The 25,186-nt window shown below is 49.8% G+C and overlaps 2 protein-coding genes across 9 annotated transcripts in view; one reads left to right on the top strand and one right to left on the bottom strand.

Moving 5' to 3' along the window:
- Positions 1-25,186, bottom strand: part of CACNA2D4 (calcium voltage-gated channel auxiliary subunit alpha2delta 4) — a 367,390-nt gene that overhangs the window by 89,513 nt on the left and 252,691 nt on the right. The window lies entirely within an intron of this gene.
- LRTM2 (leucine rich repeats and transmembrane domains 2) overlaps positions 4,977-25,186 on the top strand; it is a 58,142-nt gene continuing 37,932 nt past the window's right edge. For both annotated transcript variants that reach the window (XM_063929343.1, XM_063929342.1), the window contains exon 1: positions 4,977-5,577. The gene's annotated coding sequence lies outside the window, so the exon portion shown is untranslated. The remainder of the gene's footprint in view (positions 5,578-25,186) is intronic.

The following is a 25,186-nucleotide window of genomic DNA, read 5'->3' as shown; positions in this document are numbered from 1 at the left end:
ATGTGGTGTACGCTGGAACTTTCTTTCCTCTCTACAGCCTGCAGTGATGTGGTGTACGCTGGAACGTTCTTTCCTCTCTACAGCCTGCATTGATGTGGTGTACGCTGGAAATGTCTTTCCTCTCTACAGCCTGCACTGATGTGGTGTACGCTGGAACGTCTTTACTCTCTACAGCCTGTATTGATGTGGTGTACGCTGGAACTTTCTTTCCTCTCTACAGCCTGCACTGATGTGGTGGACGCTGGAACTTTCTTTCCTCTCTACAGCCTGCATTGATGTGGTGTACGCTGGAACTTTCTTTCCTCTCTACTGCCTGAATTGATGTGGTGGACGCTGGAACGTTCTTTCCTTGATACCTGTATTATGGTTTCCAAATGGGTCCCAATTCTCTTTTTTTTTGTATGGACCTGACCTTTACTTAGTTCATTACCTCTGTCATTGTAACTTTGATTGCACTGGTCCCTGTTGTTCACTGTAATCTACTTAATAAAACATCTTAAAAAAAAGAAAAGAAAAAAAAAGAAGAGCTTTGTTATGGTGAGCGGCGCTTTTCAGAAGTAGCGTCCTGCTGGATGGCTGGGAGCCCCTGGCTCCGGCTAAGCCTCACAACCTGAATATACAACGTGCAGGCTAGGGATGGCCATCGACAATCTATGAATTTATAATCATCGATGGTTTATGGTCATGTTGAATACTTTTGCCATCGATGGGAGAGAACCAGATGGTTTCTTTCCATCGATGGGACAGCATAACGGAATACTTATTCTTTTACAATGTGCCGGAACACTGAGCATAGCTCCACTCCCAACTTTTACTAAGCCCCACCCCCAGGTTGTGATTGGTCAAATGGCCAGTCATTGCAAAGAAGAGGGATGACCATCTGTGTGTGAAACCATCAATGGTCTCACATACCATATTTGGTCACCATCAATGGCAACCATCGATATTGTATTGCTCCTGTGTGAGAAGCCTGCGCTATGTAAACTCTGGCAACCATCGATATTGTATTGCTCCTGTGTGAGAAGCCTGCGCTATGTAAGCTCTTTTGTTTTGTTTTTAACCCCAGAAATGAATATTTATTGCACAAATAAATAATTTTTTTCAAGCTTCTCTCTCTGATAACAGGACGTATATTGCAGAGGCTCCTTAGGAGCAGGTATAAATAAGTAACCCCAAAAACACATTAAACAAATACCCAATTGCGTGTTGTCCTTTCACCAATACTCCCCAAGCTGTGGAACGTATGTGTCAGTATGTTGCAGCATGTGTCTGTGTGTCGCTGCACGTCTACTATGTATCATAATTACTATTATCACTATTCCGCAGCGCAGCACAATTACACAGATGACAGTGACGAATATATACACATTACCTTATGTTATACATTATTACATAGCAAAGAAGAGCTTGCAATCTTAATTTTGTTCCTGTGCATTGGATTCAAAACTTCTTGTGACTTGTGCTGGAGGGTACGGAGATCATTCAGACCTGATTGCTCGCTAGCTATGTTTTGCAGCGCTGTGATCAGATAGACGCCGCCTATAGGGGAGTGTATTTTCGCTTTGCAAGTGTGTGATCGCATGTGCATCCGAGCGGTACAAAAAAGTTTTGTGCATTTTCTGAGTTGCCCAGAACTTACTCAGCCGCTACGATCACTTCAGCATGTGCGGAATTGGCGTCAGATACCCGCCCTGCAAACGCCTGGGTCTGAATTACCCCCAGAGTCCACAAAGATCTATACTGAGAGGTGGAAAGAGCTTCCCGGACATCAGATTACACTGTCTGGCCGCCCACTTCACCCTGATAGCCAGTACCGCCAAATGGGGCAGCTGCCTAGGGCACCGCAATTCTAGGGACCTTTGAGGAACGGCGGGTTGGGCCGTGAGGCATCTGCCCCACAAGCTGGAGTCTCCAGAGCTTCTTGGGAGGCAGGTAGAGAATGCTGGTAGGCCGCTCTCATTATGTGCAATCCACAATCACAGCATCTTTCGCTGCCTGCCTCTCTGCCGGGAGTCCTAGACACGAAGCAAGCGGACGCTCACTCCATGGAGTTCCGTGCATGGGGCAGCCGGCTCAGAACACCAGACATGTATACAAGCCCTTAGAGTTACGTACATCTCTGAATTAGGCCACCCCGTTACCTCCTGGGAACACCCACTGTAATCCACACTCCCTGCGTCCATAGTCTGTCTGTGTAGAAACCACTGGGACGCAGCACCAATCGGTCACATGTGCAGCGCCACCAGCGTGCATCTCAGCATTACACGCGGATAGCGTCTGACATAGAATCAGACCCGGACAGTCAGCCATGCCGTAGAGATAGTTACAGCGCACACACAGGGTTTCCTCCGGCGTCAGTGCGCAGCGATCTCACATACAGAGATGGAAACACACTTGACTTAACCCCTGTTTTCCAATATCAGATCAGATCCGGCTCAGAGGTCCGGGGCTGGTTATTGAGTGGGGGGGGGGGGGGGAGAACCCCAAGCCACTTTTTTAATTTTGGAAACAACATTTAGTGATAACAATTCCCTGCCCCAACCACAATTCTATTAATAGTTCTCCCCGGTCTTTTCATCAATGTGTGTGTGTGTGTGTGTGTGTGTGTGTGAGTGTGTGTGTAAGATAAGTGTGTATAGGATGTGTGAGTGTGTGTGCAAGATAAGTGTGTATAGGATTAGTGTGTGTGTGTGTGTGTGTGTGTGAGAGAGATGAGTGTGTGTAAGATAAGTGTGTATAGGATGTGTGTGAGAGACGAGCGAGTGTGAGAGGAGTGTGTTTCAGGTGTGTGTGTGTGTGTGTTTTGAGAGAGATGAGGGTGTGTGAGGTGTGTGTGTGTGTGTGTGTGTGTGTGTGTGAAAGATGAGTGTGTATAGGATGTGTGTGTTGTGAGAGAGATGAGTATGTGTGATGAGTGTTAGTGAGATGAATGTGTGTGTGATAGAGATGAGTATGTGTATAGGATAGACAATTGTCTTTTTTCAACCTCAGATACTATGTTACTATTTGTGTGTTGTGAGAGAGATGAGTGTGTATGTGTGCGTGATAAGTGTTAGTGAGATGAGTGTGTGTGTGTGTGATGAGTGTAAGATGAGTGTGTGTGTGTGTGTGTGTGTATAGGATGTGTGTGTTGTGAGAGAGATGAGTATGTGTGATGAGTGTTAGTGAATGTGTGTGTGATAGAGATGAGTGCGTGTATAGGATGTGTGTGTAGTGAGAGAGATGAGTGTGTTTGTGTGTGATGAGTGTGTGTGTGTGTGTGTGAGAGATTAGTGCGTGTATAGGATGTGTGTGTAGTGAGAGATGAGTGTGTGTGTGTGTGTGTGTGTGTGGTGTGTTAGTGAGATGAGTGTGTGTGTGTGTGATAGAGATGAGTGTGTGTATAGGATGTGTGTGTTGTGAGACAGATGAGTATGTGTGATGAGTGTTAGTGAGATGAATGTGTGTGTGTGTGTGTGTGTGTGATAGAGATGAGTGCGTGTATAGGATGTGTGTGTAGTGAGAGATGAGTGTGTGAGATGAGTGTGTGTGTGTGTGAGAGATTAGTGCGTGTATAGGATGTGTGTGTAGTGAGAGATGAGTGTGTGTGTGTGATGAGTGTTAGTGAGATGAGTGTGTGTGTGTGTGATAGAGATGAGTGTGTGCATAGTATGTGTGTGTTGTGAGAGAGATGAGTATGTGTGATGAGTGTTAGTGAGATGAATGTGTGTGTGATAGAGATGAGTGCGTGTATAGGATGTGTGTGTAGTGAGAGATGAGTGTGTGTGTGTGATGAGTGTTAGTGAGATGAGTGTGTGTGTGTGTGATAGAGATGAGTGCGTGTATAGGATGTGTGTGTAGTGAGTGAGTTGTGTGTGTGTGTGATGAGTGTTAGTGAGATGAGTGTGTGTGTGTGTAATAGAGATGAGTGTGTGTATAGTATGTGTGTGTAGTGAGAGAGATGAGTGTGTGTGTGTGCGATGAGTGTTAGTGAGATGACTGTGTGTGTGTGTGTGTGTGTGTAATAGAGATGAGTGTGTGTATAGGATGTGTGTGTAGTGAGATAGATGAGTGTGTATGATGAGTGTGAGTGAGATGTGTGTGTATAGGATGTGTGTGTAGTGAGAGAGATGAGCGTGTGTGTGATGAGTGTTAGTGAGATGAGTGTGTATGTGTGATAGAGATGAGTGCGTGTATAGCAGGGCTGGCCAAACCGGTCCTCGAGATCTACCAACAGTGCATGTTTTCCAGGCCTCCTGGAGAGCTGTAGAATTGTCAGTTAGGAATGAATGCAGCACATCTTAATTAGTAATGACTACACCTGTGCACCAGCTAGGTAGTCTGGAAAATGTGTACTGATGGTAGATCTCGAGGACTGGTTTGGCCAGCCCTGGTGTATAGGATGTGTGTGTAGTGAGAGAGATAAGTGTGTGTGTGTGTGATGAGTGTTAGTGAGATGAGTGTGTGTGTGTGTAATAGAGATGAGTGTGTGTATAGTATGTGTGTGTAGTGAGAGAGATGAGTGTGTGTGATGAGTGTTAGTGAGATGAGTGTGTGTGTGTGTGTGTAATAGAGATGAGTGTGTGTATAGGATGTGTGTGTAGTGAGAGAGATGAGTACGTGTGATGAGTGTGAGTGACATGAGTGTGTGTGTGTGTGTGTGTGTGTGTGTGTGTGTGTAATAGAGATGAGTGTGTGTATAGGATGTGTGTGTTGTGAGTGAGATGAGTGTGTGTGTATAGGATGTGTGTGTAGTGAGAGAGATGAGTGTGTGTGATGAGTGTGAGTGAGATGAGTGTGTATAGGATGTGTGTGTGTGGGTATATGTTTCTGCATGTGTGTATAGGATATGTGTGTGTATGATGAGTTTGTGTGTGTCTCATGTATGGTGTATGATGTGTAACAGTCTGTACATGATGTGTAAATGTATTAGTAGGTATATGATTTGTGTGTGTGTGTGTGTGTGTGTGTGTGTGTGTGTGTGTGTGTGTCCTGAGGCTTGCTGCTGCTGCTGCTGGCTGTCCGCTCTCCTCCTCAGTGTCTGTCATCCTCTGCACACTCACCGCTCCCCCTGTCTGTGTGCTCACTTCCCCTGCCAACCGCTCACCATACATGTCCCCTATCTGCTGCTGCCTCTCCCCCTCCTCTCTGCCCTCACCTGCATTCTGCCCTTTGCTGCCTCTCCCCCTCTCTGCCCTCACCTGCCTTCTGCCCCTCGCTGCTGCTGCTGCCTCTTCCCCTCCTCTCTGCCTTCTCCTGCCTTCTGCCCCTCGCTGCTGCTGCTCCCTTTCCCCCTCCTCTCTGCATTCTGCCCCTCGCTGCTGCTCCCTTTCCCCCTCCTCTCTGCATTCTGCCCCTCGCTGCTGCTCCCTTTCCCCCTCCTCTCTGCATTCTGCCCCTCGCTGCTGCTGCCTCTTCCCCTCCTCTCTGACCTCTCCTGCATTCTGCCCCTCACTGCCTCTCCTCCTCCTCCTCTCTGCCCTCTCCTGCATTCTACCCCTCGCTGCAGCTGCCACCAGGAATGAATGAGGGCTGCTCCTGGTCTCTCCCTGGCTGTCATCCTGCCATCTGAGGCTCGGCAGAGCTCCGGAGAGAACGGTAAGAATGGGAGGCAGAATATGGGGCTTGCTGTGGGGTGGTCACTGGCATTGGCCGAGGCTTATATCTCATACATGATACCTGCTGTCAGTGTTTACATCTGCGTGCCTGAGGTAAGTGCCCAGTACCAGCCCTTTTAACTCTTTACCAGCCACTGTCATCCCTGCAGACCTCCCTGGCACAGCCAGTGCCCCCAATGTCATGCTACAGTCATGTATGTGGGACTGGGGCACAGGTGTGTACAGCAACAGGATGCACAGGCGAGAGGAGCAGGATCTGGACGGGTGACCAGAGGGTGAGCACACGTATGTTACATGCAGCCCCGTACCGCTCACCCGTCTCTCCTGCCCCCGTCCTCCCCCTCTGTATGGTCTTCTAATGATAAATCAACTGGTTGTTTGCAGAAAGTGTCTGTGTGTGGGAAACGCAATGCAATGTCATCCACCTTGTGTTCCCAGATATCTTGTGGCTTATCGTGTTTATAATGCTAGATTGTCAGCTGTGTGGGCTATTCTGTGTGTCTGCGGGTGCGCTCTGGCATTCTGGGAGGTGTAACAGGTGCATCAGTGACAATATGGGTGGTAGTATGTTCTATATGTAAAGGACAAAGTACATGCGTGGGGAATATTCCCAAATTGGGACAGGTAGCAGTCGGCCGGCGCGCTGTGGTGGTCCAAATCCACTCACTGTCTGACAGCCTGCCCCGTGGTGGGAAAGCCCACCCACCAACACCCCTGGTCTTCAAATACCTCCCGAACCTATGGCTCTCTATATAGATTATATTACCTTTCATGTCAGATCTGCTCTGTGTACTCAACAAATAGTTATTCAATGTGGGTTGCCACATTGCTGTGAATGTCTGTCACACAGTTTAGGTCTATATTAGTGTCATAAATTAAAGCTAACAGTAGAATGTATTTATTGCTTACAGTTAGTGTCCTTTACATTACTGGTCTGTAAACCGTGGCACAAAGCTGAAATTTATAAAGGGGTAAATTGGGCATTTTGCGGGTGAAGGCCGACCATGGATTACTGAGGGCACAGATGGGCTGAGGAACTGGAAGAGACATTAAATCACAGGACTTTCCAATGCATTTGTTAATACAGACCTTGGTTTTAGAGCTTACATTCTAATTAAGCAATAAGTGGAAATAGAGTAACTCGTCCAAGGTCACAATACAGCGGCACTGGGATCTGAAGCAAGGAGACTCTGCGTGTCATTCATCACGCAGTCAGGGTGGAACGGGCCTACAGTAAATGACATGCAGATCCTGGTTTCCGGGCATAATGCGCTCTGCAAAGTTTAGTTACACAGATTATATTAACAAAGCCATGCAACTTTCCGCAACGCCGTTAGAATAATAATCTGCAAATAATATGACATAAGTGCGAGACTCTGCAGAAGGTGGAATATGAGGATCTGGATGGCAGATAAGTGTAATTACAGTAGGTAGAATGAAATGTTGGAATCCCTGTGGAGTGACTGACTGCGCAGCACGGAGAGAGACCAGGTGGAGTGCGACAGGTCACTCGCCCACGTTTGCCGTGTCCGACAGTTTCTGTACAGGTTGCGGCTGGGGGGCAGGTGATGAACTGTTGTCTGATGGTTGTGGGTATGATGTAATGAAAGTACCGCCGCCCACAGTGCTGTATTCAGTACGGACACCATTGATCTACCATATACAGACACATCGAGGCCCAGAACTTCTGCCTATACACCGACAAACGGCATGGGTCTGCAGACGCAGTTAGTGCGCTCATCTCCTACCTCCCCGCCACATTACCTGTTAGCGAAACATTCTTACTTTGACTTTAGGGCTCGATTTATGTTTGTTTGTAAGTAAAGCAAAACAGCAAGTAACTTTGGCCCTCATTCCGAGTTGATCGCTTGCTAGCTACTTTTTGCTGCGCTGCGATCAGATAGTCGCCGCCTATAGGGGAGTGTATTTTCTCCTTGCAAGTGTTTGAACGCTTTTGCAGCCGAGCGGTACAATTTTTTTTTTTTGCCGTTTCTGAGTTGCCCAGAACTTACTCAGCCGCTGCGATCACTTCAGTCTTTTTGTTCCCGGAATTGACGTCAGACACCCGCCCTGCAAACGCCTAGACACGCCTGCGTTTTTCTAAACACTCCCAGAAAACAGTCAGTTGACACCCACAAATGCTCTCTTCCTGCCAATCACCTTGCGATCGGCTGTGCGAATGGATTCTTCGTTAATCCATCACCCGGCACCGATCCTCTTTGTACCCGTACGACGCGCCTGCACACTGCGGTGCATACACATGTGCAGTTTTGCAGAGTTTTGACCTGATCGCAGCGCTGCAAAAAGTTGCTAGTGAGCGATCAACTCGGAATGACCCCCTTTGTGTCTGGAACACACCATGCTGCAATGCCGGGGGAGCAAATTAATTTCTAGTGTTTCTGTGCAGGGTAAATACTGGCTGCTTTATTCTTACACTGCAATTTAGGTTTCAGTTTGACACCCCCACCCAAATCTAGCTGTCTCTGCACATGTTACTTCTGCCCCACCTGCAGTGCAACATGGTTTTGCCCAGTTGCTTGCTTTTTTGCTTTACTTACAAACCTGAGTTAGTCCATTGCTTCAGTTATATTTTCATTTTACACAGTATATTCACATTATGGGGTGAATTCAATTAGCTTAGAGTAGGGCGAGTTACCGCTACAGTCAGAAATCCCAGCAGCTTAACTTGCCCCCCCTGCGGCCCGATCTTGCATTTTACTGCACGTAGTGCTGTCGGGCGGCAAACAAGAAGCTGCGATTTTGGAGCTTCCGTCCATGCAGAATATAGGCGCCCTAAGTCACTTTGCGGCTTATTACTTCGACCCCTATATGCTGACTAAACCATTCCCTTCGCTAACTGAAACACGTACAAAGAGCTTCTGCCCACAGAGCTTACACCTCTGCATTTTTTACCGCAAGTGGGGCTGCTTGCCCAATGAAAATCAATTAACATCCAACTGAACAGGGGCCCTCGGTGGAGGCGTTTTTATGAAGCACAACAGAACGCTTGCACGCAGTCGGCAGTAATTACGCAGGACGACCCTGGTATCCGTCCTGTAAGGGGAGGCGTACAAACACTGGTCTGTAAGTCAGCCATATCCTATTTCTGTCATCTCACGGCCTCAGAATAAAAGGGAGAAGATATTTCAGTATCTCATCTTCCTCACCTCACCGCAGACTCCAGGCGGGTGTGAAAAGCTGGTGGGATCTACGTAGAATTAATCCCCTGTCCCACGCACATAAACCGGCTGCTAATCCCTTCCCACCTCCAGTCCTGCAGTTTACAGCCGGAACCTCGCAGAGCAGAAGACAGACGTTGGTGCATGGCCTGGCCGCCCAGCAGAGGGGGTAGAGGCAAATTATGATATGGCGGTTTTTAGACTTTAGAGTGAACTTTCCATTGTCGTCTGGTGCCCCAGTTATTCAAAAACTTAGGACCGCTGTGACTGATGCCATATTATACGTACAGCGCTGTGTAATATGATTGGTGCGAAATGAATAAATTATTTCAGTGGAGTTCTATGAATGATTAAGGGAGAAAGTGACGGTGTGCTCAACCTGTTGCGATAGAAAGATGTCCTCTGTATCGGAAGTCAGACGTTTGGCGATCTTAACAGGCGTGGATTAGGCTGAATGGGTTCCCACTGAGCGCAGGAGGAGGGCTCGCAGATATTTCCGCAATAAGGCCTGATTCTTGCTTCTGCTCTATTCTTGTAATCGCATCTTGCGCCTTCCTGCGGTGCTGCGGCTTAGACGCACTCTGCCCAATGAGAAAGCTTTAGAAACACAAATGCCCTAATGTCCCCTCACTCTGGCATAAAATCTGAGCCATGAATGAGACCGCCAGGAGAGAACATGGTGGTGATAGGAAGATAGGAGCGGTTTCTCTATACAGATGTGTCCTCATACAGCTTTACTGCATTGGCTCCAAACAGCCCATCTTGGGACACCAGGTCGCGTGAGAATCTTCTAGTGTCGGGCGTCTTATTTTGCAGAAAATGCGTCTTAGTTGCAGCGCGATGGGGCTAGGTCGCACAAGCAGACCGTGGGGGTCATTCCAACCTGATCGTACGCTAGGTTTTTTCGCTGCGGTGCGATCAGGTCACTACTGCGCATGCGTATGCACCGCAATGTGCAGGCGCGTCGTACGGGTACAAAGCGGATCGTTGCTGAGCGATGGATTTAACAAAGAATCCATTCGCACAGCCGATCGCAAGGAGATTGACAGGAAGAAGGCGTTTGTGGGTATCAACTGACCGTTTTCTGGGAGTGTTTGGAAAAACGCAGGCGTGTCCAAGCGTTTGCAGGGCGGGTGTCTGACGTCAATTCCGGTCCCGGACAGGCTGAAGTGATCGCAGCGGCTGAGTAAGTCCTGGGCTACTCAGAAACTGCACAAAACTTTTTTGTACCGCTCGGCTGCACAAGTGATCGCACACTTGCAAAGTGAAAATACACTCCCCTATAGGTGGCGACTATCCGATCGCAGCGCTGCAAAAAGTAGCTAGCGAGCGATCAACTCGGAATGACCCCCTGTGCTGGGTAATGCGATATATATATATATATATATATATATATATACATACATAAATGATTCCTGCACTCTCTCAGAAACTAAAGCCAACAGCTAGGGTGCCAATCAGAGTCCCACCCACCAGGTGGTGGGGCCTATAGTACAATACAGGTTTTTTTCACACTAGTGAAAAAACGATAGCACTCTCCAGACTTCAAAGTCAATTAATCAAAATAGAAATTTTTAATGTAAAGGTAATCTCACAGTTCCAAAGTGGTTTCAAAAAGCGATTCCCAACGTTTCGGTCCTCAGCGGGACCTTTGTCAAGGAATGTACAGTCTAGTCAGCAGTGTCAGCATCACAGCAATCGTCAACATGGCAGGAGACTGCATGTTGACGATTGCTGTGATGCTGACACTGCTGACTAGACTGTACATTCCTTGACAAAGGTCCCGCTGAGGACCGAAACGTTGGAAATCGCTTTTTGAAACCACTTTGGAACTGTGAGATTACCTTTACATTAAAAATTTCTATTTTGATTAATTGACTTTGAAGTCTGGAGAGTGCTATCGTTTTTTCACTAGTGTGAAAAAAACCTGTATATTATATTTATATAGATTTATATATATTTATATATATATATATATATATCTATATATCTGTGTGTGTCTGAGTCTCCTAATCTGTACAATGTAGCAGCCGCAGCTTTTTTCCAATACAAGTTGTATTTTGTACAGTGCAATCTCACGCAGGTTACACTACACAAGTTGTATTTTGTACAGTGCAATCTCACGCAGGTTACGCTACACAAGTTGTATTTTGTACAGTGCAATCTCACGCAGGTTACGCTACACAAGTTGTATTTTGTACAGTGCAATCTCACGCAGGTTACGCTACACAAGTTGGCGCAGTGCTCACTCTGCAGCAGCCACTGAGGGCGCAGGTTAAATTAGATCCACAGACTTGTCCTGAAAGCAAAGTCTATAGGGCCCAATATCCTAATAACAGGTCGCAGCCCAGCAGGTAACTGGTTATTTGGCGTTATAGCGCCCCCTGTGAGGTTTCTGCGGCACTGAGCTGTGACTATATAACCAGCGATTGCAGTAACGTCACATTGTATCACGTCTAAGAGCTCCGGCAGTTACCGCCACATCACACTATGTACCTGAGTAAGATGTCACACTCCGCAGGGCACAGACGCACTGCCTGTGTAATTCCCAAATTAAATTAATCACACAGACTCAGGTGAAATATATTCATTAAAAATCAATAAGTATTCCAGCCAAATATCACCACGGGCCCTTTGTAATAAAGCAACGCTGAGTAATTAGTGCCTGAAACTGTACTGTGAGATCAGACCTTAGAGAATAAGCCCCAGGCTTAGGCCGAGACCAGAAGCCAGAAGTGAGAGCTGTATGGTGTGTGTGTGTGTGTGTGTGTGTGTGTGTGTGTGTATATATATATATATATATATATATATATATATATATAGTCAGCCAGTCCGCAGATAGGCTACAATGGGATACCGCCATGTTCGGATGGCGGTAGCTGTGGGGCTCAATATCGGCAATGTTTTGCATTCCTGATGGGGGGTGCGTCTGTGGGCGGGAGTGCCGGGATCACAGCAGGTATCAGAGATATATTCATATATTCAGGTGATACCTATGATTTGCGGATAACCCCTGAAAACGGGTGTTTTGGTGAAATAGCCGTAAATATGCAATGATAAACGTGCCCCTGAGTGATTGCTCCGCAGAGACAATAAGAATATGGGGTTACTGGTGAGACGTCAGGGTGCAGCGTATTCTACTTAGTAAAACAATGATTGTGTCTATGCTACCAGGGGTCCACGTCTGCTGCCACCACGTACGACATTTTAGCAATGTGACTGCAGAAAGTGCCACCTACTATCATCATTCATGTAGTGTTTCTCCTAACGCCCTGCTTCTGTGGCCCCTGTTTATATCTTAGGTATGTGATGGCAGCATAGACACTGACCTATCCCCCCCTCCTAATACACAGACATCAGGGGACACTGACCTCTCCCCCCCTCCTAATACACAGACATCAGGGGACACTGACCTCTCCCATCCTCCTAATACACAGACGCAAGGGGGCACAGACCTCTCCCCTCCTAATACACAGACACAAGGGGGCACAGACCTCTCCCCTCCTCCTAATACACAGTCATCAGGGAGCACTGACCTCTCCCCTCCTCCTAATACACAGTCATCAGGGGCACTGACCTCTCCCCTCCTCCTAATACACAGACATCAGGGGACACTGACCTCTCCCCTCCTCCTAATACACAGTCATCAGGGGGCACTGACCTCTCCCCTCCTCCTAATACACAGACATCAGGACACACTGACCTCTCCCCTCCTCCTAATACACAGACATCAGGGGACACTGACCTCTCCCCTCCTCCTAATACACAGTCATCAGGGGACACTGACCTCTCCCCTCCTCCTAATACACAGACATCAGGGGGCACTGACCTCTCCCCTCCTCCTAATACACAGTCATCAGGGGACACTGACCTCTCCCCTCCTCCTAATACACAGACATCAGGGGACACTGACCTCTCCCCTTCTCATAATACACAGTCATCAGGGGACAGTGACCTCTCCCCTTCTCATAATACACAGTCATCAGGGGACACTGACCTCTCCCCTCCTCCCAATACACAGACACAAGGGGGCACAGACCTCTCCCCTCCTAATACACAGACACAAGGGGGCACTGACCTCTCCCCTCCTCCTAATACACAGACATCAGGGGACACTGACCTCTCCCCTCCTCCTAATACACAGTCATCAGGGGACACTGACCTCTCCCCTCCTCCTAATACACAGACATCAGGGGGCACTGACCTCTCCCCTCCTCCTAATACACAGACATCAGGACACACTGACCTCTCCCCTCCTCCTAATACACAGACATCAGGGGACACTGACCTCTCCCCTCCTCCTAATACACAGTCATCAGGGGACACTGACCTCTCCCCTCCTCCTAATACACAGACATCAGGGGGCACTGACCTCTCCCCTCCTCCCAATACACAGACACAAGGGGGCACAGACCTCTCCCCTCCTCATACACAGACATCAGGACACACTGACCTCTCCCCTCCTCCTAATACACAGACATCAGGGGGCACTGACCTTTCCCCTCCTACTAATACACAGACATCAGGGGGCACTGACCTCTCCCCTCCTCCTAATACACAGACATCAGGGGGCACTGACCTCTCCCCTCCTCCTAATACACAGACATCAGGGGACACTGACCTTTCCCCTCCTACTAATACACAGACATCAGGGGGCACTGACCTTTCCCCTCCTACTAATACACAGTCATCAGGGGACACTGACCTCTCCCCTCCTCCTAATACACAGACATCAGGGGGCACTGACCTCTCCCCTCCTCCTAATACACAGACATCAGGACACACTGACCTCTCCCCTCCTCCTAATACACAGACATCAGGGGGCACTGACCTCTCCCCTCCTCCTAATACACAGACATCAGGGGACACTGACCTTTCCCCTCCTACTAATACACAGACATCAGGGGGCACTGACCTCTCCCCTCCTACTAATACACAGACATCAGGGGGCACTGACCTCTCCCCTCCTCCTAATACACAGACATCAGGGGACACTGACCTCTCCAATCCTCCTAATACACAGACATCAGGGGGCACTGACCTCTCCCCTCCTCCTAATACACAGCCATCAGGGGGCACTGACCTCTCCACTCCTCCTAATACACAGACATCAGGGGACACTGACCTCTCCCCTCCTCCTAATACACAGACATCAGGGGACACTGACCTCTCCCCTCCTCCTAATACACAGACATCAGGGGGCACTGACCTCTCCCCTCCTCCTAATACACAGACATCAGGGGACACTGACCTCTCCCCTCCTCCTAATACACAGACATCAGGGGGCACTGACCTCTCCCCTCCTCCTAATACACAGACATCAGGGGAAAACTGACCTCTCCCCTCCTCCTAATACACAGACATCAGGGGAAAACTGACCTCTCCCCTCCTCCTAATACACAGACATCAGGGGAAAACTGACCTCTCCCCTCCTCCTAATACACAGCCATCAGGGGACACTGACCTCTCCCCTCCTCCTAATACACAGACATCAGGGGAACACTGACCTCTCCTCTCCTCCTAATACACAGACATCAGGGGAACACTGACCTCTCCCCTCCTCCTAATACACAGACATCAGGGGACACTGACCTCTCCCCTTCTCCTAATACACAGACATCAGGGGAACACTGACCTCTCCCCTCCTCCTAATACACAGACATCAGGGGACACTGACCTCTCCCCTTCTCCTAATACACAGACATCAGGGGGCACTGACCTCTCCCCTCCTCCTAATACACAGACATCAGGGGACACTGACCTATCCCTTCCTCCTAATACACAGACATCAGGGGGCACTGACCTCTCCCCTCCTCCTAATACACAGACATCAGGGGGCACTGACCTCTCCCTTCCTCCTAATAGACAGGCATTGGGGCACTATGACTGTATGACATGTAGTTTGGCAGTGGATGGGTTACACAGTGCCTCCCGCACCTTTCTTCCCACAGATTAGGGGTTCAATGTGCTAAATCCCCCCCCACCTCCTCCATGTAAAATGAGAAGCACAGATTAAGACTTGAGCCGTATTTTGCCAGGAGATTATGCCCCCGGCAGGAAATTAAACTTGCGTTGGCAGAGGGTAGTCTACACGCCCAGTCCCATTCCTTCACACACTCCCAAGATTCTCGCATTCAGAAACTGGCATCACCAAGGGCACAGCCGTGCCAGCCTGACTGCGGAGACGTCGGCGCAGGTAAATCAGGGCTTTCTGTCTGTGCCACACATATGTCACCCACAGGCAGGGTCGGACTGGCCCACAGGGGTACCAGGGAAACCACCGGTAGGCCCCACTGCCTGAGGGCCCACTCCTTCCTCTAGGGATCAGGTTCCAGACTGTGCACTTGTATTATACATGGTAGATATGTTGCATTACACTGCACTAAACTATTTTGTACTTCAAGCCTCTGTGGAGGCTGGCCACACCCCCTTTGTAGGCTGGCCACACCCTTAAGTATGGGCCCCTATAACTGCATTCCCCCGGTGGGCCCTTCATGTCCCAGTCCGACACTGCCCACAGGCCTGCGCTCATTACAGGGTGTGAGTGTGCAATGGGTGTGATCTATGGGGCTTTCATTACATTCATCCTCTACTACACATGCTGTGTCATCTGCTGCCCTGCAAAGCTAGCACTCTAATTTCAGTTCTCAGTTCATGGGACTCTGGATGGCGTTGCCCTACAAACGCCCTTTGCCTCCACGCAGGTATTTCTTTACAGCAGAGCAGTACAGATAGGTCTGTGATGTAAGAACGCGGAACCATATGTTATACGGATAATCCCAGCCATAACTCTGTATTCCAGGGGTCTTATTCTCTACCACACCTGCCGGGAGTCGCTTACAAGACTCTACTACTCTAAGTAAGCAGTTATAAACATAGGGACTAATTCCTGTATGTACGCAATGGCTGATTATCACGCAACGGAGCGATTATCTACAGACTGCGCATGTGCTGCCATCACGATGCGCATGCGCGAAAGCGCTGCTGTGATGCCGTTCGCAATGAGGATGTCATGGAAAGGGAGTGACAGGATGTGACCGTTTGGGGGTGCTAGCGGGGAGTGTAGGGGGAGCGGTTGGTATTACGCAGGCTGTGAACTCATACAAATACATGGCGCATGTGTTGCTACTGGTGTGTCCCAGTCTGTGTAGCCATCGACCAACCCTTAGCCCCGATGTTCCCTGTTTTTGCGTATAGGCTGCGAATGTGTGCGCAATAGCAAATAAGTGTGTGATGCGGTGGGCAAAACCATGTGCAGTGCAGGTGGGGCAGATGTAACATGTGCAGAGAGAGTTAGATTTGGGTGGGGTGTGTTCAAACTGAAATCTAAATTGCAGCGTAAAATTAAAGCAGCCAGTATTTACCCTGCACAGAAACAATATAACCCACCCACATCTAACTCTCTCTGCACGTTACATCTGCCCCACCTGCACTGCACATGGGCCCTCATTCCGAGTTGTTCGCTCGCAAGCTGCTTTTAGCAGCTTTGCACACGCTAAGCCGCCGCCTACTGGGAGTGAATCTTAGCTTATCAAAATTGCGAACGAAAGATTAGCAGAATTGCGAATAGACACTTCTTAGCAGTTTCTGAGTAGCTCCAGACTTACTCGGCATCTGCGATCAGTTCAGTGCTTGTCGTTCCTGGTTTGACGTCACAAACACTCCCAGCGTTCGGCCAGACACTCCTCCGTTTCTCCAGCCACTCCCGCGTTTTTCCCAGAAATGGTAGCGTTTTTTCGCACACACCCATAAAACGGCCAGTTTCCGCCCAGAAACACCCACTTCCTGTCAATCACATTATGATCACCAGAACGAAGAAAAAACCTCGTAATGCCGTGAGTAAAATACCGAACTGCATAGCAAATTTACTTGGCGCAGTCGCACTGCAGACATTGCGCATTAGAGACTAATCGCTCCGTTGCGAGAAAAATATAACGAGCAAACAACTCGGAATGACCCCCATGGTTTTGCCCAACTGCTAACAAATTTGCTGCTGCGATCAACTCAGAATTACCCCCATTATTCCTGAGCCTCAACCAAACCAACGCTGCCTCTTGCTTTAGAACAGAACGTTTATTTGTGTCCATCGATGATTCTGCGATGCTGCATTATAGTCACAGCCTAATGCGGCCCTGGCACCTAAATGGCGCGTAGCCGTTCTGCCAGTGCTGATCTGATTGGCGAACTCTGACGTTCGGCGATTTAAAAGCGGTTTGGCAAAATCTTACATGTTAAAAATGCCGGACTCGCAAACTGCGAATCACTGTCACTGACCGGTATTAATGGCAGATGTCTGGGCCCCTTTACTGTACGTGTTTGCTTCTATTATTCACAGCGACGACTGCCATCTTCTGTCCCACCTTACTAGGTTACTTTGGGGTGTTTTATTAGGGTAACCTAAGAAGATTAGTGACTCCGGCCGCCCAGGAAAGTAACACAACACTTTACGCTGATAATATTCCGCATGTGTAACGTTTGTGTGATCAGCAGCTCCCTGCCATGTGTCATACAGCGATCGCCATATTGCGTGTCCTCACTTGTTGCTCTAATACAGCAATGTTACCCTGAAATCAGAGAAACGGGTGTGTGTGGAGTGTAGGGCGCGTGCTCGCCTCCTCGTGTTGCTGTATTACCTCTGTAACCGGATTAGTTGTGAAACGTAATACAGACAGGGAGACAATAAACCATTCATCGTGTTATGCGATCTGCAGGGCTACACCTAGATACGTGACCTCTGCGGTGCCCAGGTCAGCGCGACGGGGAGCGTAGGTTGTAATCTGCACTGGAGCAATTACTGATGTGTACAGCACCGAGTAATAGGGTGGCGCTAATTAATACTCATAGGGGGTCATTCCGAGTTAATCGCTGGGTAGCTACTTTTTGCAGCGCTGCGATCAGATAGTCGCCGCCTACAGGGGAGTGTATTTTTGCTTTGCAAGTGTGCGATCGCATGTGCAGTCGAGCTCTGCAAAAACATTTTGTGCAGTTTCTGAGTAGGTCTGGACTTACTCAGCCCTTTGCGATCACTTCAGTCTTTTGGTCCCGGAATTGACGTCAGACACCCGTCCTGCAAACGCCTGGACACTCCTGCATTTTTTCAATCACTCCCAGAAAACAGTCAGTTGCCGCCCACAAACGCCCTCTTCCTGTCAATCTCCTTGCGATCAGCTGTGCGAATGGATTCTCCGTTAAATGCATCGCCCAGCAACGATCCGCTTTGTACCCATACGACACGCCTGCGCATTGCGGTGCATACGCATGCGCAGTAGTGACCTAATTGCTGCGCTGCGAAAAACGGCAGCGTGCGATCAGGTCGGAATGACCCCCAAAGTTAGTACCTTTATAGACCTGGAACATCCAGAATCTCATCCCTTCCATTATACAGTGCTGGATTTGTTGCAACAAGTTCATAAATCTCAACCTCACCAATGACCGCTCTGAGCATTTGCCAAGTGGTAGTACTACAACTCCCATCCTCAAGCGCGCTTTGAGCATAACGCAGTTTTACTCTAGAGACCCCTCTTTTATAACAATTACGTTATAAAGTCCGGACAACAAGAGACATGCATCAAATATGAGTCGCATCATGCAGAATAAGTGCAGGTATTAACTAAAGTGCGGGTTTACAGAAGTGGAGGTGTTGCCTGTAGCAACCAATCAGACTTTACTTAGCATTTATCTAGCACCTTTTAGAATATAATAGCTAGTATCTGATTGGTTGCTATGGGCAACATCTCCACTTCTATAAAACCCGCACCTTAGTCAATATACCACTAAGCGTCAGTAGGAAGGAATAAGGACAGTGGGATTTCCAGAGACAAACTGCAAAACTTGGTCCTGTTTCAGGTCCAGTTGGCAGTGGCGCGGTTGGCACTGAGGCAGCGTCGGCATACATTGCCATGTCATCAGGTTGAACCTTTAATAAATGTGGTCGTTCAGCGATCAGGTGACAATACTGCGGTCACCTATGGCCGTGCTACTTTACAAAGCGAGACAACGCATAGAAAAAAATAACACGACGGAAATGAAAGGGGGCAGCATGTAGCAAGGGGGCAGTTCTGGAAGCGGCTGAGGATCTGTATCGTTAAAGTTTGCAAAGAAAGATGCTTGAGGCTCGGGTCTGGGGGTCAGGGGCAGCGGGAGAGACGAGAAAAAGATAGGAAATATAGGAATTTCAATCATAATTAAATGAGAGTAAGTCGCAGAGCGGTACGTCATTATGTATTTGGGCAAACACGGGCATTGGGGCCACTAGGGCACAGCCGCCTCTCCTCCCTTCGGGGTGCATAGCTATATACACACACACACATATATGGAGAGATACGAGTACTGACGCCCCACAGATCCGGGGCTGCGGCTGCCTGGAAGTGTATGTGACAGTGCAGTGGCTTCTGTTGCCCGCTGTGTGCACATTACTAATTGGTTTCATGCCTGTAGGTCGCTGCATAATGTAGGTCACCTCTGCCCTCATGAGATGTGCTAGGCTGTGGGGTGAGGGCAGCACAGGACAGCCGTGGCAATGGTAGCCTGGTAACCATAAGCCCCCAAACCAACACGGGTCCCTCCGTGACCTCCCATCAGCTGCTTTCTGTCTGTGAGAGGCCACAATGAGACGGGTGAGGGAGCCATCGGCAGAGAGCGGGGAGGGGAGGGTGCGGAATGCTGATCTGCGGATGAGAATGGAGGAAAGGATCCCAGAGGACGTAGGAGCAGCAGAGGGAGAGACCCACTGTGGGTGCAGGAAGGTACGTATTTATCAAAGGGGGAAGATCCCTATGGCTGGCAGAGACGGGTGTTTTTGTTATGGATAGGGAGTTTTCATTTTGGAGAACCCTGTGTAACGGCGGTATTATTACCGCCGCGATAACGCTCCTGTTATCGCCACTGCAGGGTAGCGATGACAGAATAACAGCATCGATGTACAAGGCTTTACTCGCTGAATGGTTTCCATTCTAAAAGATAATTGAAAGGGTTTGCAAACGTATTTATTCCACTGCGCAGGCGAGAGTCGGGGAACACACGTGGGCACGTAAAGCCCGATCGGTAACCACACCCTTATGGGCCAGTATCATGGTATGTATGTACTAAAACAACATCTAGTTCTGCTTTCTTATCAGCCCATGATCTATGTATGAGGCCTCGGTGTTACAGTCCCCAGGCATAGAGGACAAGTTATTCAAGGACAGCAGCCCCTATCGGGTGTTTGATCCTGCAATGAAAGGGTTACGCCGGTAATAGGGGAGGCCTATCTAACAAGCAGCGCCGCAAACTTGTGCTGTAATCGCCGTCGGCAGACGGTGAGGACAGATTAAAAAACATTGGGGAAAAATGGTGCATTCTAAGGCTTTTTTTATTTATTTTTTAAAGGTTTTCAAATATTTTGATTTATTATTTTTTTTATAGTATACTGTATCTGTATTTCACAGGCGAGGGGCGTATTGCTGCCGCGGCTGATTGTGCCACGCTACAGGTGACACAAAGGCTACTGCAACGCTAGATCCCATATACTGAGATTTATGACAAAGCTTCAGAGTCATGAGTGAGTCTTCTATAAAAAGCTTACAGCATTAATACCGTTACCTTCTCACGCCTGCATGGGCATTCTGTGCATCACAGCTCACTGGCAATGACGGGGTTACACCCGTATAATCCGCTGACATACGCCACAGGATAATCCCTGGATTTGTGATATAGTAGGGCGGCTATTACATAGATTAGCGCATCTTGTGCGAGAGTTCCAGTCATCGCGTCAGAGAACACAATATCGCTTTCCAGGTTACTGTCCGCATGAGATGACAGTCGCCCGCAGTCCGCATGAGGTGACAGTCGCCCACAGTCCGCATGAGGTGACAGTCGCCCACAGTCCGCATGAGGTGACAGTCGCCCACAGTCCGCATGAGGTGACAGTCGCCCACAGTCCGCATGAGGTGACAGTCGCCCACAGTCCGCATGAGGTGACAGTCGCCCACAGTACGCATGAGGTGACAGTCGCCCACAGTCCGCATGAGGTGACAGTCGCCCGCAGTCCGCATGAGGTGACAGTCGCCCGCAGTCCGCATGAGGTGACAGTCGCCCACAGTCCGCATGAGGTGACAGTCGCCCACAGTCCGCATGAGGTGACAGTCGCCCACAGTACGCATGAGGTGACAGTCGCCCACAGTCCGCATGAGGTGACAGTCGCCCACAGTCCGCATGAGGTGACAGTCGCCCACAGTACGCATGAGGTGACAGTCGCCCACAGTCCGCATGAGGTGACAGTCGCCCACAGTCCGCATGAGGTGACAGTCGCCCACAGTCCGCATGAGGTGACAGTCGCCCACAGTCCGCATGAGGTGACAGTCGCCCACAGTCCGCATGAGGTGACAGTCGCCCACAGTCCGCATGAGGTGACAGTCGCCCACAGTCCGCATGAGGTGACAGTCGCCCACAGTCCGCATGAGGTGACAGTCGCCCACAGTCCGCATGCAGTGACAGTCACCCGCAGTCCGCACGCAGTGTTCATGTAGAGAGAACATTTCTGCACACCCATACAGTGCATACGTTACACAGAGTGTATGTACGTAGGCGCTGCTGTGAGCAGGACAGATGGTATCGGAAATGTTGCGGAAAAAATATGGGCGGTGAGTGGGAGGTGACTAAAAGTGCACGCAGCAATGGTCTGCTCAGTGCGCATGTTATGGGATTGTGGCAGGACCGTCAGTGAAAGCAGCTGCATAGGGCCTGATTCAGACCTGACCGCTCCTCTGTGAATTTGCAGAGGTTTGTGATCGGATAGTCGCCGCCCAGACAGAGTGAATAACCGCCCTCTGCGTACAGTGTGTGCAGCCCAGGACTTACTCCTACAGTGCGATGAGAACAGGCTGATCGGGGCCGGAGCTGACGTCACGCACCTCCCTGAAAACGCTTGGCCACGCCTGCGTTTTCCCTGACACTCCCAGAAAACGGCCAGTTACCACCCACAAATGTCCTCTTCCTGCCAATCAGCCTGCGTACTCCTAGCGATCAAAAGAGATGATGGATTCTTTTGCAGCTAGGCTTCGCACCTGCGCACTACAATCAGTACGCATGCGCAGTCAATCAATAATCGTGCGCATTGCGAATTCGCACAACAGCGATCAGGTCTGAATTAGGCCCATAGACACACAGAAGGCCATGGTCAGACGGAGACACTGCACCTGCTATAGGGCTGGGAGCTGCATATACAGACACACAGCCACAGGCATGGGAGGCCGTGGTCAGACGGAGACACTGCACCTGCCATAGGGCTGAGAGTTGCATATACACACAGCCGCAGGCATAGGAGGCCGAGGTCAGATGGAGACACTGCACCTGCCATAGGACTGGGGGCTGCATATACAGACACACAGCCGCAGGCATAGGAGGCCGAGGTCAGACGGAGACACTGCACCTGCCATAGGGCTGGGGGCTGCATATACAGACGCACAGGCATAGGAGGCCGAGGTCAGACGGAGACACTGCACCTGCCATAGGGCTGTATATACAGACACACAGCTGCAGGTACAGTATAGGAGGCCAATAAGACGCTTCTGCGTGCGCCCAGAATCAGCCCCAGAATGCACCTCTCACTGATTGATACATCATGGAAGAAACCTTGTGTTTTGAGCAGACGATTTCAGACAGCAGTTATTTCTATGTGTTGTAGTAATTAGCATAACGAGTCTAATTAAGCGGAAATATTTTTTGAGTGGAGTTATCCCTCAATGCTCATTATCCTCTTTGGTTTTAAAGATATTCTGACCGTAAATTTTGTTATTTCTGCTTCGTACGTGTGTGAAGTTTGTGTGTCTAGTGCAGACGCCAAGTGATCTGCAGATAATTGTGCCATCTACAGTGTAGCCAATACTCCTGGCACCTGAGGCTCCTTGTGCCATCTATGGTATAGCCAAGACTCCTGGCACCTGAGGCTCCTTGTGCCATCTATGGTATAGCCAAGACTCCTGGCACCTGAGGCTCCTTGTGCCATCTATAGTGTAGCCAAGTGTCCTGGGACCTGAGGCTCCTTGTGCCATCTATGGTGTAGCCAAGACTCTTGGGACCTGAGGCTCCTTGTGCCATCTATGGTATAGCCAAGACTCCTGGGACCTGAGGCTCCTTGTGCCATCTATGGTGTAGCCAAGTCTCCTGGGACCTGAGGCTCCTTGTGCCATCTATGGTGAAGCCAAGTGTCCTGGGACCTGAGGCTCCTTGTGCCATTTACGGTGTAGTCAAGTGTCCTGGGACCTGAGGCTCCTTGTGCCATCTACAATGTAGCCAAGTCTCCTGGGACCTGAGGCTCCTTGTGCCATCTATGGTATAGCCAAGTGTCCTGGGACCTGAGGCTCCTTGTTCCATCTATGGTGTAGCCAAGTCTCCTGGGACCTGAGGCTCCTTGTGCCATCTATAGTGTAGCCAAGTGTCCTGAGACCTGAGGCTCCTTGTGCCATCTATGGTATAGCCAAGTGTCCTGGGACCTGAGGCTCCTTGTTCCATCTATGGTGTAGCCAAGTCTCCTGGGACCTGAGGCTCCTTGTGCCATCTATAGTGTAGCCAAGTGTCCTGGGACCTGAGGCTCCTTGTGCCATCTATGGTGTAGCCAAGACTCCTGGGACCTGAGGCTCCTTGTGCCATCTATAGTGTAGCCAAGTGTCCTGGGACCTGAGGCTCCTTGTGCCATCTATGGTGTAGCCAAGACTCCTGGGACCTGAGGCTCCTTGTGCTATCTATGGTATAGCCAAGACTCCTGGGACCTGAGGCTCCTTGTGCCATCTATGGTGTAGCCAAGTCTCCTGGGACCTGAGGCTCCTTGTGCCATCTATGGTGAAGCCAAGTGTCCTGGGACCTGAGGCTCCTTGTACCATCTATGGTGTAGCCAAGACTCCTGGGACCTGAGGCTCCTTGTGCCATCTACAATGTAGCCAAGTCTCCTGGGACCTGAGGCTCCTTGTGCCATCTATGGTATAGCCAAGTGTCCTGGGACCTGAGGCTCCTTGTTCCATCTATGGTGTAGCCAAGTCTCCTGGGACCTGAGGCTCCTTGTGCCATCTATAGTGTAGCCAAGTGTCCTGAGACCTGAGGCTCCTTGTGCCATCTATGGTATAGCCAAGTGTCCTGGGACCTGAGGCTCCTTGTTCCATCTATGGTGTAGCCAAGTCTCCTGGGACCTGAGGCTCCTTGTGCCATCTACAGTGTAGCCAAGTGTCCTGGGACCTGAGGCTCCTTGTGCCATCTATGGTGTAGCCAAGACTCCTGGGACCTGAGGCTCCTTGTGCCATCTATAGTGTAGCCAAGTGTCCTGGGACCTGAGGCTCCTTGTGCCATCTATGGTGTAGCCAAGACTCCTGGGACCTGAGGCTCCTTGTGCCATCTATGGTATAGCCAAGACTCCTGGGACCTGAGGCTCCATGTGCCATCTATGGTGTAGCCAAGTCTCCTGGGACCTGAGGCTCCTTGTGCCATCTATGGTGAAGCCAAGTGTCCTGGGACCTGAGGCTCCTTGTACCATCTATGGTGTAGCCAAGACTCCTGGGACCTGAGGCTCCTTGTGCCATCTATGGTGTAGCCAAGACTCCTGGGACCTGAGGCTCCTTGTACCATCTATGGTGTAGCCAAGACTCCTGGGACCTGAGGCTCCTTGTGCCATCTATGGTGTAGCCAAGACTCCTGGGACCTGAGGCTCCTTGTGCCATCTATAGTGTAGCCAATACTCCTGGGACCTGAGGCTCCTTGTGCCATCTATGGTGTAGCCAAGTCTCCTGGACCTGAGGCTCCTTGTGCCATCTATGGTATAGCCAAGACTCCTGGGACCTGAGGCTCCTTGTGCCATCTATGGTGTAGCCAAGTCTCCTGGGACCTGAGGCTCCTTGTGTCATCTATGGTGAAGCCAAGTGTCCTGGGACCTGAGGCTCCTTGTACCATCTATGGTGTAGCCAAGACTCCTGGGACCTGAGGCTCCTTGTGCCATCTATGGTGTAGCCAAGACTCCTGGGACCTGAGGCTCCTTGTACCATCTATGGTGTAGCCAAGACTCCTGGGACCTGAGGCTCCTTGTGCCATCTATGGTGTAGCCAAGACTCCTGGGACCTGAGGCTCCTTGTGCCATCTATAGTGTAGCCAAGTGTCCTGGGACCTGAGGCTCCTTGTGCCATCTATGGTGTAGCCAAGACTCCTGGGACCTGAGGCTCCTTGTGCCATCTATGGTATAGCCAAGACTCCTGGGACCTGAGGCTCCTTGTGCCATCTATGGTATAGCCAAGACTCCTGGGACCTGAGACTCCTTGTGCCATCTATAGTGTAGCGAAGTGTCCTGGGACCTGAGGATCCTTGTGCCATCTATGGTGTAGCCAAGACTCCTGGGACCTGAGGCTCCTTGTTCCATCTATGGTGTAGCCAAGTATCCTGGGACCTGAGGCT

This window comes from Pseudophryne corroboree, chromosome 6 (genome assembly GCF_028390025.1).
Source record: "Pseudophryne corroboree isolate aPseCor3 chromosome 6, aPseCor3.hap2, whole genome shotgun sequence".
In the NCBI taxonomy this organism is placed as follows: Eukaryota; Metazoa; Chordata; class Amphibia; order Anura; family Myobatrachidae; genus Pseudophryne; species Pseudophryne corroboree.
Note: the sequence above shows the minus strand (reverse complement) of the source record. Positions and strands in the feature narration are given on the sequence as shown.